A 17,127-nucleotide genomic window follows, 5' to 3' on the forward strand; every position below is an offset into this window, starting at 1 on the left:
CTTTGCTGCCAATCAAAGATGGTGTGGAAAATGGAGAAACTCATAGGGGAAAAAGGTTTATGGTGAAGGAAGTTGCTGTCTCTGCTTTTACTGTTGCAACTATTACTTTTCTGGATATTATAAAGGAAGTAATTGAAGAAGGAGGCTATTCATAAGAGGAGAGGATGATCCTGGATTTAAGGCTACAAAGGATAAAATTTCCATTACTTTAGGACACTGTGCTGATTATTACTCCTACAGAAGATTTTACTTTTATTTTGATAAATACAGTTTTATTGAGGGATTGGTCTTCAAAAGTTTGCTGCATACCCATTACTTAGTCAACTCCAAAAATTGAATAATGATGTTTTTAGATAATATATCATCATTGATTTTCAAAAGGAGCTCAATGTCTTTTATCTCAAGGACAATTTTAGTTTCAAGATTCTTCTTACCCCACCATTGTTTCTCACCACCCACCATCTGTTGTGAATATTAGTAAGGATAATCCCTTCTCAGCCTTTTGGCTAAGATCGAGTGTAGTATATTAGTAAGGATATGCACTTGCTTTTTGCCTTCCTTTAGTATTCCAATTTCTAAAGAAAGTAGAGATCCTGGGAGATATTGCCATTTTTCAGGTTTATTACCTGGCAAGTGTTTTTGACAGACCAATTACAATTTTGCAAAACAACATTCTTATATTAATATAAAATTGGAAGTCCACCATAGAAAATGCCTTCAGTAGGGCTGATAAACATAAGAAATAGGTAAGGAATATGGACATGGAGAGAGTGTAGCATGTCTTTTGCCTTTTCATTATTTACACCTTCTATGGATTTGATGTGGCGAAAGATTCATCTTGCCATATTCAAGAACCTTACAAGTCAGCTTTGACATAGAAGATGAAGTAAGTTCTTCAGTTTCATAAGGAGGATATTTCTGTTGATGATCTTTCTACACTGAAACAGCATGATGGATGAAAGAAAGTGAAACATAGCCCAGAATGAAGAAATGTAAATATACAAATTAATCACATCTGAAATAAAAGGCAGGTATATTTTATTGTTCATTTTGGTCAATTTCTGTGAGTGGCTGGATGAGGGACAACACTGTAAATCTGCTCCTGCATTGCTATCTTTCCAGGAGGACTTACTCACAGTTCAGAATCCAGACTGAAATAGAGTTTGTTATTCTTTTTACAGCATCACTGCAGGTGTTCCTTGCCTTTTAAACCTAATACCCTACTACTAACATTTAAGTTTATAGTACAAATAAACATAAGATTGATTATTTGCATTACAAAATAATATATGATTTTTAACAAGATTCTTCTATATAATAAGTCCTCCTCCAAAGTTCACAAAAAATGGGAATCAGTTTATCAAATGTTAATTATTCAGCCTTTCAGGATCATAACTGTTATGCTTTCTGTGAGATAAACTTGCTTTTGGAAATAAATACTTTCAATGCTTGGCACTTTTCCTAAAGAAAAATAGCAATTACTGAGAACAAGTTACTTAACTATATTGTTCAGCAAGCTGTCATGTTTGTAGGTAATAAAGGCTTAAATACAATCCACAGCTTTCCTAGGGGCAAGCAGAGTTTCCTCTTTGCTTAAGTAATATGATCAGATATTCTAGGTTTTGTATGCTTTTAGACATTGCCAGAGTTTGTACTAGCTGTAAGCAACTAAGAGTAGAGGTGACAGGTAGGCCAGAATATAATGAATTGTAGTAATCCTAGCAAGAAATAACGGAAGCACATCTGAGGGTTTTTCTGTCCCTGGGAGACTCAGTAAGATATACTCTAGAAAGGCTCCTAGGATGATAATAAGATGACTGTGCAACCTGATTAATATGGACCTCAAAAACAAAGCACAGACTAAAATCAGTTCAGTGTTATGAGCCCTAAGACATTGAGGAGGATATACTAGATGTCAGAGGGAAGAACTAAAAAGAAATATAAAGATTGATGTTGAGGAGACCCTATGAGTAATAATTTAGTCTTGTCTACATGTAACTTTAAAAAGTTGGATGATATCCAAGCCTGAATTTCAGAGAGACCATTATGTGGCATGCAGAAAGCCATCATAAGGCCCATGGGGATGGGAAACAGACCGGAGTGTGTCATCTGTGCTTATCTGACACAGAAATATATTGGTTCTAAAACCAACATTCACAATAAATAAGCAGATACAAACTTATATTTCATATATATATATATATATATATATATATATATATATATAAGCAAAGCAACATATTAAAATTACTATTCTTTTTGTTTCATATAAATACAAATATATACTGTCACTTAAAGGACACAGTCCTACCCTCAAAAAGCTTATATTTCAAACAGTTACAATGTAAATGGTTTCCAATTATAGTTTACTTTTTTTTTTTTTCCCCGTGGCATGTGGGATCTTCCCAGGCCGGGGCACGAACCAGTGTCCCCTGCATCGGCAGGCGGACTCTTAACCACTGTGCCACCAGGGAAGCCCTAGAGTTTACTATTAAATTGCCCTATTTTTTTTACTTTCGTTTTTCAGAATATCCTATGTGCTTTTAAGCTATTTTTCCCTTGGTAATTTTTGAGATTCAAAAAGAGTTAAGAAAGTGATGTTTATAGAATAATAGAGGCTGTGATATTGAGGATTATAGATACCTATAATCAATGGACTATTAAGTGCCAACATTTAAAATAAATATTTATTTTAACAGATTAAACATTCTTATATAAAAACTGCAGTGCATTAAAAAATGTTAAACAATCCAGTTTTGCTTTTCCATAACAGGCAGGAACTAAATCTAGAAAGATTCTTGGAATAGAATACTGAACTTGTAATGATAAGTTTGTTTTTGCACAAGGAGTTGTGTGTTAGAGGATAAGAGCTGTGTCCACAGGACAGAAACATGCAAGGAAAGCCAGATTTGATTAGTCTTCCGGATGCTGGCTGCTAACTATTTCGTTTTCTCTGGGTGGACATAATTTTAAAATAGTGGCCTGAAATAGCTGTAGAATGCCAAATAATAATTTAAAATTTTTTTTCCTATAAGCTTTATTTCAACTATCAAATTTTATCCAGTTTCCCTCACGTGCTCTAAAACTGTTCTCAGATAGCAGTGAACTTTGCGTATTCTTAACTAGGCCACATTTAATATAGAAGCATATTTTTAGATTCATTCTTCTCAAATTTTACTTATGAATCTCCTAATGTGAGTATATCTTGAGTTCTACCCCACAGAGCAAAAATAATGCTATTTCTTAATCTTACCCCAATAGTAATGTGTATATATATAAATATTTATATATATAAATAAAATTTACATATATAAATTTTCATAAGCCAACACATTTAACTTTTTGACAATGATGGTGATTAGCTAAATTTCTAAATTTTCCTTCTTTTACAGGCCACATTTTATTGACATTTTCAGAAACCTCTTAAGTAGCACAATGTGGTACATTATTTTAATGCCTCTATAAGAATCCTTGTGTAATTTTATATACTTCCTGCAAGTTACACATTTATATTTGTAAGTTCTTGTTCAACCTGATTCATGGTCATGTGGTTCATACATATTAAAAAGCATGAAGTTCCACTGATTTTATTTATATTTTAAATTAGAGATTTCATTCCATTTATATATTTTATGAAAATGCTTACATGGTACTAGTTTAACTTAAGTAAGTGGGCAGTCAGTTGCCTAGTACAGCCATTTGTTTAGGAAAATGATAGTCATTTATGATTTAGATACATTTATATGCAAGATGTAATCACAGAAAGGGTCACCAAACCTGTTCTTTTCACTGTAATTGAATTTCCAATTCATTTAGGGATGACTGATTTAATGCCTAAATGAATACTCTAACTTTGGTAGCAAACTACTCATCATGACAGCAAGTAGTTTTTTGGTCTGTTTAGAATGTGTCAAAATTTATGTGGCATTCAATGCACAAAGATGAAAAAAATAGAAAAACATATCTAAGGAGAATGGAGCATACATTGTATTATGTGATCTTCAAGTTTTCGAATCATATGTGTTATGAGTCCAAGAATTAAACAAAAACTATAACTACTATGTTTCATGTCTATACCATACCTTTTAACTTCATATTTTCAACTACTGTAACTATGCTGCTATTTTATAACAGTTGTGCCAATTTAAAAAATTAAGAAATATTATATGCTTGCCATTTGAGCTAAAAAAAATGGCCCATTTTTAATACTGAAGTAAATTAATTCTTCTGAGAAAGCTGTGGATTATATTTAAGCTCCTTGTTAATTATGTTAATAAGGTTAATCATGGTTCATATCATTACAGACAAGTGCGAGTTCCTAAGCAAAACTAGAGGAACATCATCTTATATATTTTCCCAGTACTTTATAATATCTTCCAAATGAAGACAATTCAGCAATAAAATTGTTTCAAACAACTGATCCCACAATTTTGTTATGTAATAATAACAACCAAACGATTTCTACCTAACATTTACAAGGTTTTTTTTTTTAAATACATGCATACTTTATCTAACATTTTACTGTTGCAATTAATAAAATATGGTTTTAGGCCAAAATAGGGTACGTGGAAAACCTGAAACAGAGGTGCACACTGTAACTGGTTGAGTAGTAAGTGGTTCATTGCTTTCTTATCCTTTATCCATTATTTATCTATTTTGAATGACTTTTTGTTTTAAATGTTCTGTGATTCCTTTTGCAGGAATGATGCCTTTTGAGCTAAAAGTTTGAAATGTAAAGAGAATGACCTCATATATATTATATCACATTATCATGTATTTTATCCCAAACAGTTTTACCTCCCTCTCCATTAACACAATCCTTTCTTTTGTTGTAAGAATTAGCACATGTTTATACTTACAAGATTAAATTTATTTTGTTAAAAACAAGTAAAGTTATATCCAGGATTTTTTTTTTTTTTTTTTTTTTTTTTTTTTTTTTTTATGGTACGCGGGCCTCTCACTGTTGTGGCCTCTCCTGTTGCGGAGCACAGGCTCCGGACGCACAGGCTCAGTGGCCATGGCTCACGGGCCTAGCCACTCCGCGGTATTTGGGATCTTCCCAGACCGGGGCACAAACCCGTGTCCCCTGCATCGGCAGGCGGACTCTCAACCACTGCGCCACCAGGGAAGCCCTATCCAGGATTTTTAATAACATTTTTCAAAATAAAGTCCCAATTAGGCCATTGACCCCCTTTTAATTAAGATAAAAATTTGATTTCTCTTTTAAATGGTTTTGTTCTCAATGCCTTTTTTTCTGAATCAATTGTCCTGTGATAAAAAAGATTTCTGATATTTTTTTGCACTCTAAGAAGCATCCACTTAGAATAAGGAAAGAAGGAAATGGAGTTAACATATATTGAATTCCAACTTTTCTTACTTAATCCTTACAACAGTCATCTTATTAAGCATTATTGTCATCATTTTATTTTTCTGGAAAATGAAGTTCAGAGATATTAAATAATCTATCTGAGATCACACATTTAGCCTGTGAAAAACTTGGAATGCAAGCTCTGGTTGCCCAGATTCCTAACTCTTTGCCAACCTTCAGCTTTGGGAAGGTTTGGGAAGCTTTGGGAGGAATCTGCAGGAGCAGATTCTTGGTCCCAGGTGTCAGAAACATAAAGATGCTATTATTGTGATTCATAATCCAGTAAAAGTTAGCAAGCCTGACAATATTAGAAATATTGTCCTTTATCAATATCCATAGAATGAATGGAACAGAGAAAGATAATCTTGATGTTGTTCTATAATATATTATTTTAGAAATTTAATAATGTATATGAACATTTGCATAAATGGAAATTTTAAAAATATTTGAAAAGACTGTCACGTTTTGTTACTTGTGTGTTATTTGAAACTTTCATTTGCATTTGAACTTTCTTGTACTTTACTTGATAAAGAGGTATTCAGCGTACCAGGAACGAGTAACATTTGTGTTGGTAAGGGGGATACCATTAAACTTCTTTGCTATAATGAATGTTAAGGAATATCTAGAAGTGACAATAGAGTTAGAACATGCAAAATGCCTAAAGAATGAAGGTTTCGAGATTATTCAGAAATGATATTCAAGCAGAAAGCAATTGCATAGAGCTAATGTCATAGGTCATATGTGCTTTGGCTCAGTCTCGTAGAAAAATAACGACCTCTAAAAATAAGTCGCTGAATTCCTATTAAAATTAAAGGCATGACTCTATTTTCCCTGATATTTTACACCATCCAAGCTCAAGAGTGAGCTGACTTTCTATCTAGATCAGATATCAATGATATAAGACCATGGACCAAATCTGGTCAGACACCTTTTTTGCATATAAAGTTTTACTGGAACACAGAGACACTCATTTGTTTATGCATTATCTATGGCTGTTTTCATATGGCCCCAAAAGCCATATGATTGTTACTATTTGGTCCTTTACAGAAAAATTTTGTCTACCACCCTGATCTAATTGAAGGACTAGAAATAGTACTCATTTGCTATGTACATAATATTCAAACATACGCTCTTTTCTTCTCATCAGTTATGTTTACTCTTAGTGTCATTCAAGAAAATGAGGTTTAAGAATTAATATGGACCTTCGCAGAAATCTCTTCGCAGACATCCATCCACTTTCCCCTTTTTTCTTAAAAGTCCCTCTCTTTCCCGTCTCCCTTTCTTTTCTCTCTCTCTGTCTCTCTTTTTGTATAATTTCCTCTAAGTCCCCTGTATTGCATTTAAGTGTTGCTTTATTTATTGTTAGCCTAATGCACTGAACGATTTCACAGAATGGTGTGTGCCCTGGCATATTATCTTGTTGAACTATTCAATTAAATATGATAATGTTGAGCACACTGACACTGTTAAACACTCAGGTGAATGAGCAATTCACTGTGAAGTATTTGAAGTCATCTGCATGTCTACAAGCAATATATTTTTATATGAGTACTTCAGGCTTCTAGTGAATGGTACATGCTAGGGAAAAAAAGCTACCAAGAAATTAGAATATATAGAAGACTTAAAAGACATCAGAGAAATTATAATTTTTAATTGTTTCCTGACATATGCAAAAAGAAATGTGTAAATTGGATATTAAAAGGTTTCTCCAACAGTCATAAAGTGGTTCAAGTTTACAAAGCACTGTACTTAACTCATTTCTATGGAGTGTATCACTATAGTCCTCAGCCTTTCTCAAAAATGTATCATTTAGAGGTATTTTTCCTCAAAGTCTAATTAGTATTGTTCTATATTGTTCCATTTTGTATCATTTATATTGCAACCTTTTTTTCTGGAAGTTGGATAGTTAATGTATCCTGAGCTACTTAGAGCACGTTTAGCTATGAAAGCAACCTTTTAGAACATCTGGGCACAAAAATAAAGAAGGTTCCTGATCAATGACATGTAGGTGGCAACTGAAGAAAAACAATCCCTTAATATTGTGCTGAAAATTCAAATTAAATGTCTACTTTCACTGGGAGGTCTTTGTTTCTGAAAATTAATTCTACTGAGAAGCCCTTTTGTTCTGTTGGAGAAGTCGCATTTCTGGCAGGAAAGTGCTAGAATGCAATTATTTTTCACTATGATTTAGAGAGAAATGAAAGAAGATGAGACTGTTTAGGAAATCTTCAAAATAGTTTAAACCTATTTTACTTAAAAATGTTCAAATAATCTGACTGTAACTTGCGTAATGAAATATATAGTGTCTTTGACTATACAGATTTTTATATATATTTATACACCTGTTAAATATTCATATACATGTTAAAGTTCTGGACAAATTCTTCCCTGACTGGGAATTGGAATTGATATATAATTCAGAAAAATGGAAAACATTTATTAGACCTCCGTGAGATAAAAATGTAGTTAGTTCTTAAGTAATTACAAAATATAAAACTCATAAAACCTTATGTTTCTATTATCAGCTTTTCAGTTCTTGTTTTTCACACCAAAAACTTAAGAAAAAAAAAGGAAGTAAAATGCCTGTCACAGGGCTTTGCAAATAATAATATTTGGTATGTGTGTATATATATATATATATACATATTTGATGTATGTATATATATGTGTATATATATGTGTATATATATATATATTTCTTCCTTCTTTCATTCATTGATATTATCAATATTTGGATATAGTTATGTAGAAATGGGCAAGGTAGGTGAAATACAAAGTTTGTTGATTCTGTGATTCATAAAGACATTCTGCATATCACTGCTCAATATCATTCTTATTTTTAAAATACTGCTTTATGTTGTAGTGTGTAGTCATATTAAATCCACATCATTACCTGCTCTTCTTATAAGCCTATACCCTTTTGCCTATAGAGCCATACTATTTGCTTTTATTTGCTTGCTTACTTTTGAACCAGTATCTGCTTCCTTCAAACTATTGATTTGACCTTCATCTATAAAACGGGACCAAGAACAATCCACAATGCCTATCATTTTAGAAATGATAAAGTAATATCACAAGCATGTAAACAAAAAAGCAAACAGCTCAGGTCCATTGGAAAAATAATTTATCCATGGGATGCAAGATGCATTTGAGAAGCTCTTTGGTAATCAAAACAAAAATGATGAAGAATTAAAGATGAAAGTTGTATTTGAGTGAGTGGGAAGTAAAAGGAACAGTTACAGGAAATATTATAAAACAAATGGAACAGAACTAGTAATCAAAGGCATACTTGAAGAAAACTTTTCACAGCTATAAAGAGAGAATTAATTAATCACGGCATGAGGATTCAATGTATAACATACAAAATAGGTAAAAAGAGATGCATGTTCTAGATACACCTTGAGAAATGTAATTATCACATATTATTTCTTTAACTGAATAATTAGCATTTGGGTAGAAAAATAAAACAGATAATGCTCAAAAAATTAGACTGGTCTTGTATTTCCTGTCTACAACATGACATGATAGGTGAGCAAAATCTACTGAATTTGAACGGTTAAAAATTACGATGTGCAATTTTTATTCACAACTGAGCTGTCATTAAATAATGAAAACAATGGAAATATAGACTTTTATATAATGTCAGAAAATATTTTAAAATTTTAAATTTAAAAAATTTACAGAGGAAACAAAAAATCCTCTTCAAAAATAATCTTGATGATATATTGCAGCTAACTGAATGATGAAACAAAATTCAAAATTTAAAAAATTGGGGGAATATGAAGACAATGTCTGATGATGAGCATTGAAATCAAGTAAACATGTAGTTAAAGCTAAACTAAAAAGCAATGTTACCTGGTGGTTTGGAGCACGTGTTCTGGGGAGACAAAATGAGATTCACTTCATGGGTGGATCACTTAGAAATTTGTGGCCTTGGGCACTTACTTTCTCTAAGCCTCAGATTATTTTTTCTTAAATTGAGATAATAATGGAAACAATCTCAGAAGGTAACTTAGTGATCAAATAATACATTTTAAGTGTTCTACGTAGTTCCTAGCTTAGTATTACTAATTAACATTGTTTTAATTGTGGTGATCAAATGTAATGGAGATTTATTCTTGAATGAAACCATATATAATATGAAGATAATAATGCAATCTCAAAAGTCTGGATCTAAAATCCCTGACTGCATTATAAGAGATTAAGTAGGAGCGAGGTGGGGATGGACCAACAGGCAGGGAAGAGCGTTTTAAAATCATGATAATGTACTAAGCTTATATTTATTTTTGAGGTTTAAAATTAGATTTAGGTTTGAAATATGTTGGAAAAAATAAAGTAACCTAAATCAAACTAAAAAGTAGATATGATCATTCAAATCACATGAGAAGATATACATAAAGACCATACAAGTAGCAAAGCAGAATTTAAGAAATAAGAGAAGCACCAACAATAAGAATCATAAACTAAATACAACAAAAAGAATAAAAATAAATATTATTAAAATATTTGGGTTTAGAAATTTTTTGCATAGATACATAGTGCAAGTTAATTTTTTTAAAGTTGTAAATGTTATATAATCATGACTGTCACACAAATCTAGAGGAATATATGTCAAAGATGTACTTGCCTATTTACATCTGTAATGAAGGAACTAGTGAGATATAAAGCTGGTTCAAAGACCATTTAAGGAACTGAGTATATACTATGGTCATTGAAGAAAAGGTGTTGCAATAAAAATGTTAGATTATATATAAAACTGTTTAAAGTGCTACATGGTAATAAAATGATAACCTTTTATGACAAAAATATGAATCTTTTAGGACAAAAATCAATTACTTCTCCACCCTAAAATATTAAGAAATTAACATGTAATTTCAGAACCTAAATCCTGATTAATAGTAAATAATGTATCAAAGGGAGTTACATTTCCCTTGTGAATTAAATACTCCATGGGTGGGCCTGTTATTCAGTGCATTAGTATGACATTGAAAGAACATACATTCCTTCCTTTGCTTTATTCCCAAGTTTTGGATAATGTTTCTTAACAGTCAATGCTACTATTATTCTGCAAAGTACTATTTATTGAGTGTTTATTTCCATGTGTCTTCACTACATAGAATAGTTTATTTTACAAAAATGCATGAGAGGGCTTCCCTAGTGGCACAGTGGTTAAGAATCCCCCTGCCAATGCAGGGGACGTGGGTTCAAGCCCTGGTCCGGGAAGATCTCACATGCCGCAGAGCAGCTAAGCCCGTGTGCCACAACTACTGAGCCTGCGCTCTAAAGCCCGCAAGCCACAACTACTGAGCCCACGCTCCACCACTGCTGAAGCTTGCGCGCCTAGAGCCCGTGCTCTGCAACAAGAGAAGCCACCGGAACTAGAGAAAGCCCACACACAGCAATGAAGACCCAGCACGGCCAAAAAAAAAAAAAAAAAAACTGCATGAAAAATCTAAGGCATCCATTTTTAAAAACTCAAATTATAACCTTACATTTTGATTATTTATCAAAATAAATTTCATGAATTATAAATCAAACAACATTTAAAAGGTATTGATAAATATTTTCAAAAGCTTGAGAAGAACTCATAAAGGAAGGAAATAATGATTTGATTACCTAAAAATTTTAAAGTTTACAACATGAAAAATCCCACAACTATATTTAAAGAGAGAATACTATGAACAAATGTAATAGGATGTTGGTACTTTTTTATAAAGTGTCATAAAATTTATTTAATATTCCAATAAAATATTGTTAAAACTGTGAACAGATAATCTAAAAAACAAAAGTATGGATAGCCAATAAAAATGTTCAATATCAATTAAATAAAATGTTACAGTTTTAAAATATAACTCAAAGTTCTTGTGGGATTATAAATTAGTGCAAATTTATTGGGGAAGGATCTTGGCAAATAAGTCTTTGAAAGTGCTCCTATTATTTGACCCAGTATGCCCACTTTCCTAATATTATTTATAAAAGAAAATTTTAAATTAATCATATTTTCCAACAATAGGGATTATTTAAATACATCGTAATACATTAATTTAATAGAATATTATGCAGCCAGTTGAATTGTGCTTTTGATGAATATTTAATATTATAATATGTTTTAAGTATAAAAGCATCAGAAGAGTTACATAAAATATTCCAAATTTGAAGTGTACAATTATGCATAAAACATCTTTGACTTGTTCCCTATCTTCAGGGAAAGCATTTGGTCTTTCAATGTTAAGTATGATGGTTAGCCGTATGGTTTTTACAGATGCTATTTATCAGGCTGAGAAGGTTTTGTTTATACTTCTAATTTGAGGGTTGTTTTTGTCATTAATGGGTTTTGGATTTTGTCAAATTTTGTATATGTCTAGTGAGATGATCATATTTCTCTATTAATAAGGTCTGTTATATTAATTAATTTGGGGATGTTAAATCAACCTGGCATTCTTGGGACTTGTTCATGGTGCATAATCCATTTTACTTGTTCATGGTGCATAATCCATTTATATACTGGATTTGGTTTGGTAGTATTTTGTTGAGGGGTTTTACATCTATATTAAAAAGTAGTTATCAATTAGTAGTTTTCTTCTTGTGAGTCTTTGACTTTCAGATCATGGTAACAGTGGCCTCACAGAGGAGTTGAGAAGTAGTCCTTCCTCTTCTGTTTTTTTGGAGAAGTTTATGAAGATTTGGTATTAGCTCTTCTTTGAATGTTTGGTAGAATTCACCAGTAAAGCCATCTATGTCTGTGATTTTCTTTGTGTGAAGTTTTAATTTTTGTTGAGGTGTAGTTTGCTTAGAATACTATATTAGGTTCAAGTGTACAACATAGTGATTAGATATTTGTATATGTTGCAAAATGATGACCGCAATAAGTCTGTCACCATACATAGTTACAGATTTTTTTTTCCTTGTGATAAGAATTTTTAAGATTTACTCTCTTAGCATATTTCAAATGTGCACTACAGTGTTAACTATAGTCACTATGCTGTACATTACATCCCCATGTCTTATTTTATAACTGGAAGATTGTGCCTTTTGACTCCCTTCACCCATCACACCCACTCCCCTCCTATGGCAACCACCAATCTATTCTTTGTTTCTATGAGCTTGGGTTTTTGTTGTTGTTGTTATTTATTTATTTTTAAAATTTTACACATAACTGAGGGTGTATGGTATTTGTCTTTGTCTGACTTCTTTCACTTAGCATAATCCCCTCAAGGCCCATCCATGTTGTCACAAATGGCAGGATTTCATTCCTTTTTATGGCTGAAAAATGTTCCATTTTATATATACACCCCATCTTCTTTATCCATCAATAGACACTTAGGTTGTTTCCATTTCTTGGCTATTGTAAATAAGGCTTTTACGAACATGAAGGTGCATATATCTTTTCAAGTAGGTGTTTTTGCCTTCTTCAGATAAATACCCAGGAGTGGAAATTACTGGATCATATGGTAGTTATATTTTTAATTTTTTGAGAAAGCTCCACTCCATACTGTTTTCCATAGTGTCTGTAGCAATTTACATTCCCATCAATAGTGCCCAAGCGTTGCCTTTTCTCCACATTCTCACCAACACTTGTTATTTCTTGTCTTTTTAATAATGGCCACTCTAACAGGTGTAAGGTGTGATATTTCATTGTGGTTTTGAGTTGCATTTCCCTGATGATTAGTGATGTTGAGCATGGTTTCACACACCTGTTGGCCATCTGTATGTCTTCTTTAGAAAAATGTCTATTCAGATCCTCTGCCCATTTTTTCAGTCAGATCGTTTGGTTTTTTTGCTATTACATTATATGAGTTCCCTATATATTTTGTATATTAACCCTTTATCAGATATATGATTTGCAAATATTTTCTCCCACTTAGTAAGTCACTTTTTCATTTTGTGGATGGTATCCTTTTCTGTGCAGAAGCTTTTTAGTTTGATGTAGTCCCACTTGTTTAATTTTGCTTTTATTGCCTTTGCTGTGGTGTCAAATCCAAAAAATAATTACGAAGATTAATGTCAAGGACCTTACTGCCTATGTTTTCTTCTAAGATTTTTATGGTTTCAGGTCTTACAGTCAAGTTTTTAATCCATCTTGAGTTAATTTTTATGGTTGGTGAAAGATAGAGGTCTAGTTTCATTCTTTTGCATGTGGCTGTTCAGTTTTCCCAACCTCATTTATCAAAAAGACTGTCCTTTTCCCATTGTGTATTCTTGACTCCTTTGTCTTAAATTAATTCACCATATATACATAGGTTTATTTCTGGGGTCTGTATTCTGTTCCACTGATCTATGTGTCTGTTTTTATGCTAGTACCATACTCTTTTTTTTTTTCTTTTTTTTTTACCATACTCTTTTGAGTACCATAATTTTAGTAAAGTTTGAAATCAGGGAGCGTGATACCTCCAGCTTTGCTTTTCTTTCTCAAGATTGTTTTGTCTATTCACGGTCTTTTGTGGTTCCATACAACTTTTTGAATTATTTGTCCTGTTTCTGTGAAAAATGTCATTGGAATTTTGATAGGAATTACATTGAATCTGTAGATTGCTTTGAGTAGTATGGACATTTTAACAATATTAAATCTTCCAATCCATGAGCATGGAGTATCTTTACATTTTATTTGTGTCATCTTCAATTTCTTTCAATCAGTGTCTTAGTTTTTAGTGTACAGGTCTTTCGCCTCCTTGGTTAAATCTATTCCTAGGTATTCTATTCTTTTTGTTGCAATTGTAAATGGGATTGTTTTCTTAATTTCTCTTTCTGACAGTTTGTTATTAGTATTTCTATGTATTGATATTGCATCCTGTGACTTTACTGAATTCATTTATAAGTTCCAGTTTTTGGTGGAGTCTTAAGAGTTTTCTACTTATGGTGCCATGTCACCTGCAAGTAAATAGTGACAGTTTTACTTCTTTCTTTCCAATTTGAATGTTTTTAATTTCTTTTTCTTTACTAATTGCTGAGCTTAGGACTTCCAATACTATGTTGAATAAAAGTGGTGAGAATGGGCATCATTATCTTGTTTGTGATCTTAGAGAAAAAGCTTTCAGTTTTTTACCATTGAGTATTGTTAGCTGTAGTTTTGTTATATATGGCCTTTATTATGTTGAGGTATGTTTGCTCTACATCCACCTTGTTCATCCTAAATGAATGCTGAATTTTGTCAAATACTTTTTCTGTTCCCATTGACATGATCACATGATTTTTATCCTTTATTTTGTTAATGTGGTGTATCATGTTGATTGATTTGGGGGTGTTGAACTATTCTTGAGTCCCTGCAATAAATCCCACTTGATCATGGTGCATGATTCGTTTAACATATTGTTGAATTCAGTCTGGTAATATTTTGTTCAGAATTTTTGCACTTCTATTTATCAAAGATATTGGTAATTTTCTTTTCTTGTTGTGTCCTTGGATGGGTTCATATCAAGGTAATGCTGGCTTTGTGAAATGAGTTTGAAAGTGTTGAATCCTGTTCTGTCTTATGGAAAAATTCGAGAAGGATTGGTACTAATTCTTCTTTGAATGTTTGGTAGAATTCACTAGTGAAGCTGTTTGGTCTTGGACTTTTGTTTGTAGAGAGTTTTTATTACTGATTTAATCTTATAACTAGTAGTCAATCTGTTCAGATTTTCCATTATTTTCATGATTTAATCTGTAAGGTTGTTTGTTTCTAGGAATTTATCCGTTTCTTCAAGGTTTTCCAATTTGTTGGTATATAATTATTCATAGTATTCTCTTATGATCCTTTGTATTTCTGTGGAATCAGTTATAACATCTTTTTCATTTCTTTTTTTTGCGGTACGCAGGCCTCTCACTGTTGTGGCCTCTCCCGTTGCAGAGCACAGGCTCCGGACGCGCAGGCTCAGCGGCCATGGCTCACGGGCCCAGCCGCTCCACGGCATGTGGGATCTTCCCGGACTGGGGCACGAACCCGTGTTCCCTGCATCGGCAAGTGGACTCTCAACCACTGCGCCACCAGGGAAACCCTCTTTTTCATTTCTGACTTTATTTATTTGAGATCTCTCTTTTTCTCTTGGTGAGTCTAGTTAAAATTTGTCAATTTTATTTATCTTTTCAAAGAAGCAGCATTTGGTTTCATTCATTTTTTTTTTCTATTATCTTTTTGCACTCTCATTTACTTCTGCTTGATCTTTGTTATTTCCTTCCTTCTATTAACTTTGGGCTTTGTCTGTTCTTCTTTTTCTAGTTCCTTGGTGTGTAAAGTTGTTTGAGATTTTTCTTGTTTCTTGAGGTAGGCATGTATTACTATGAATTTCCATCTTAGAACTGCTTTTTGCTCCATCATAAGTTTTGATATGTTGTATTTTCATTTGTCTCAAGGTATGTTTTGATTTTGCTTTTTATTTCTCTGTTGACCCATTTGTTGTTCAGTAGCATGTTGTTTAGTCTTCATGTATTTGTGAATTTTTTAGTCTTCTTTTTGTAATTGATTTGTACTTTCATACCATTGTGGCTGGAAAGATGCTTGATATGATTTCAATCTTCTTAAAATTGAAACTTATGATCTATCCTGGAGAATGTTCCATGTGAACTTGAGAAGTTGTGTGTTCTATTTGTTTTGGATGGAATGTTCTGTATATATCTAAGTCCATCTTGTCTAATGTGTTGTTTAAAGTTGATGTTTACTTACTGATTTTCTGTCTGCCTAATCTGTCCTTGGTATAAGTGGGGTATTAAAGTTCCCTGCTATTATTGTATTGTTGTCTATTTCTCCCTCGAGGTCTGCTAATATTTGCTTTATATATTTAGGTGCTCCTGTATTTGCATAAATATTTACAAAGGTTATATCTTCTTTTTGGATTGGCTCTTTTATCAATATGTAATGCCCTTCTTTGTCTCTTATTACACCTTTTCTGTTAAAGTTTATTATGTCTGATATAAATATAGCTACCCTAGCTTTCTTTACACTTGCATTTGCATGAAATATCTTTTTTCATTCCTTCACTTTCAGTGTGTGTATATCCTTGCACCTGAAGTGAGTCTCTTGTAGGCAGCATATAGTTGGGTCTTGATTTTTTATCAATTCAGTCACTCTATATCTTTTAATTGAAGAATTTAATCCATTTACATATAAAGTAATTATTGATAGGTGTGTACTTACTGCCATTTTGTTAACTATTTTCTGACTGTTTTTTAGTTTCTTTGTTCCTTTCTTCTCTTGCTGTCTTCCTTTGTTGGTTGACAACTTTCTTTAAGGGTATGGTTACATTCCTTTCTCATTGTCTTTTGTGTATGTACTATAGATTTTTGTTTGGTAGTTACAGGGGGGCTTACATAATAGCTTATATATATAAAACAGTATTTTAAGTCTATAACAACTTAAGTTTGAACACATTCTAAAGTTCTACATTTTTACTCTTCCATCCCAATGCTTTGTTTTTGACTTCACATTTTAGGTTTTTTTATTTTATGTATCCCTTAACTAATTATTGTATTTTCAGTTATTTTTACTAATTCTTCTTTTAAAATTCCTACTAACTTTATAAGTTTATATATATATTACTATATATATAGTATATATACTTTTTAAGTTTATATATTAATATATATAACTATATATAAAACTTTATAACTTTACTATATATTTATCTTTACCACTGAGGTTTATATTTCTATATGTTTTCTTGTTACTCACTTGTACACCTTCTTTTTGGCTTTAAGAAGTCCTTTTCACATTTCTTGTAAGGCTGGTTTAGTAATGATGAACTTATTTAGCTTTTGCTTGTCTGAAAACTCTCTTTCTCCTTCAA

At 32.2% G+C, this 17,127-nt stretch overlaps 1 pseudogene; it reads left to right on the plus strand.

Moving 5' to 3' along the window:
- The first annotated feature begins 486 nt into the window (after positions 1-486).
- On the plus strand, positions 487-661 carry LOC117307546 (U2 spliceosomal RNA; annotated as a pseudogene).
- The last annotated feature ends 16,466 nt before the right edge of the window (positions 662-17,127 follow it).

The sequence above is a fragment of the Tursiops truncatus genome, chromosome 12 (assembly GCF_011762595.2).
Source record: "Tursiops truncatus isolate mTurTru1 chromosome 12, mTurTru1.mat.Y, whole genome shotgun sequence".
Taxonomy (NCBI): domain Eukaryota; kingdom Metazoa; phylum Chordata; class Mammalia; order Artiodactyla; family Delphinidae; genus Tursiops; species Tursiops truncatus.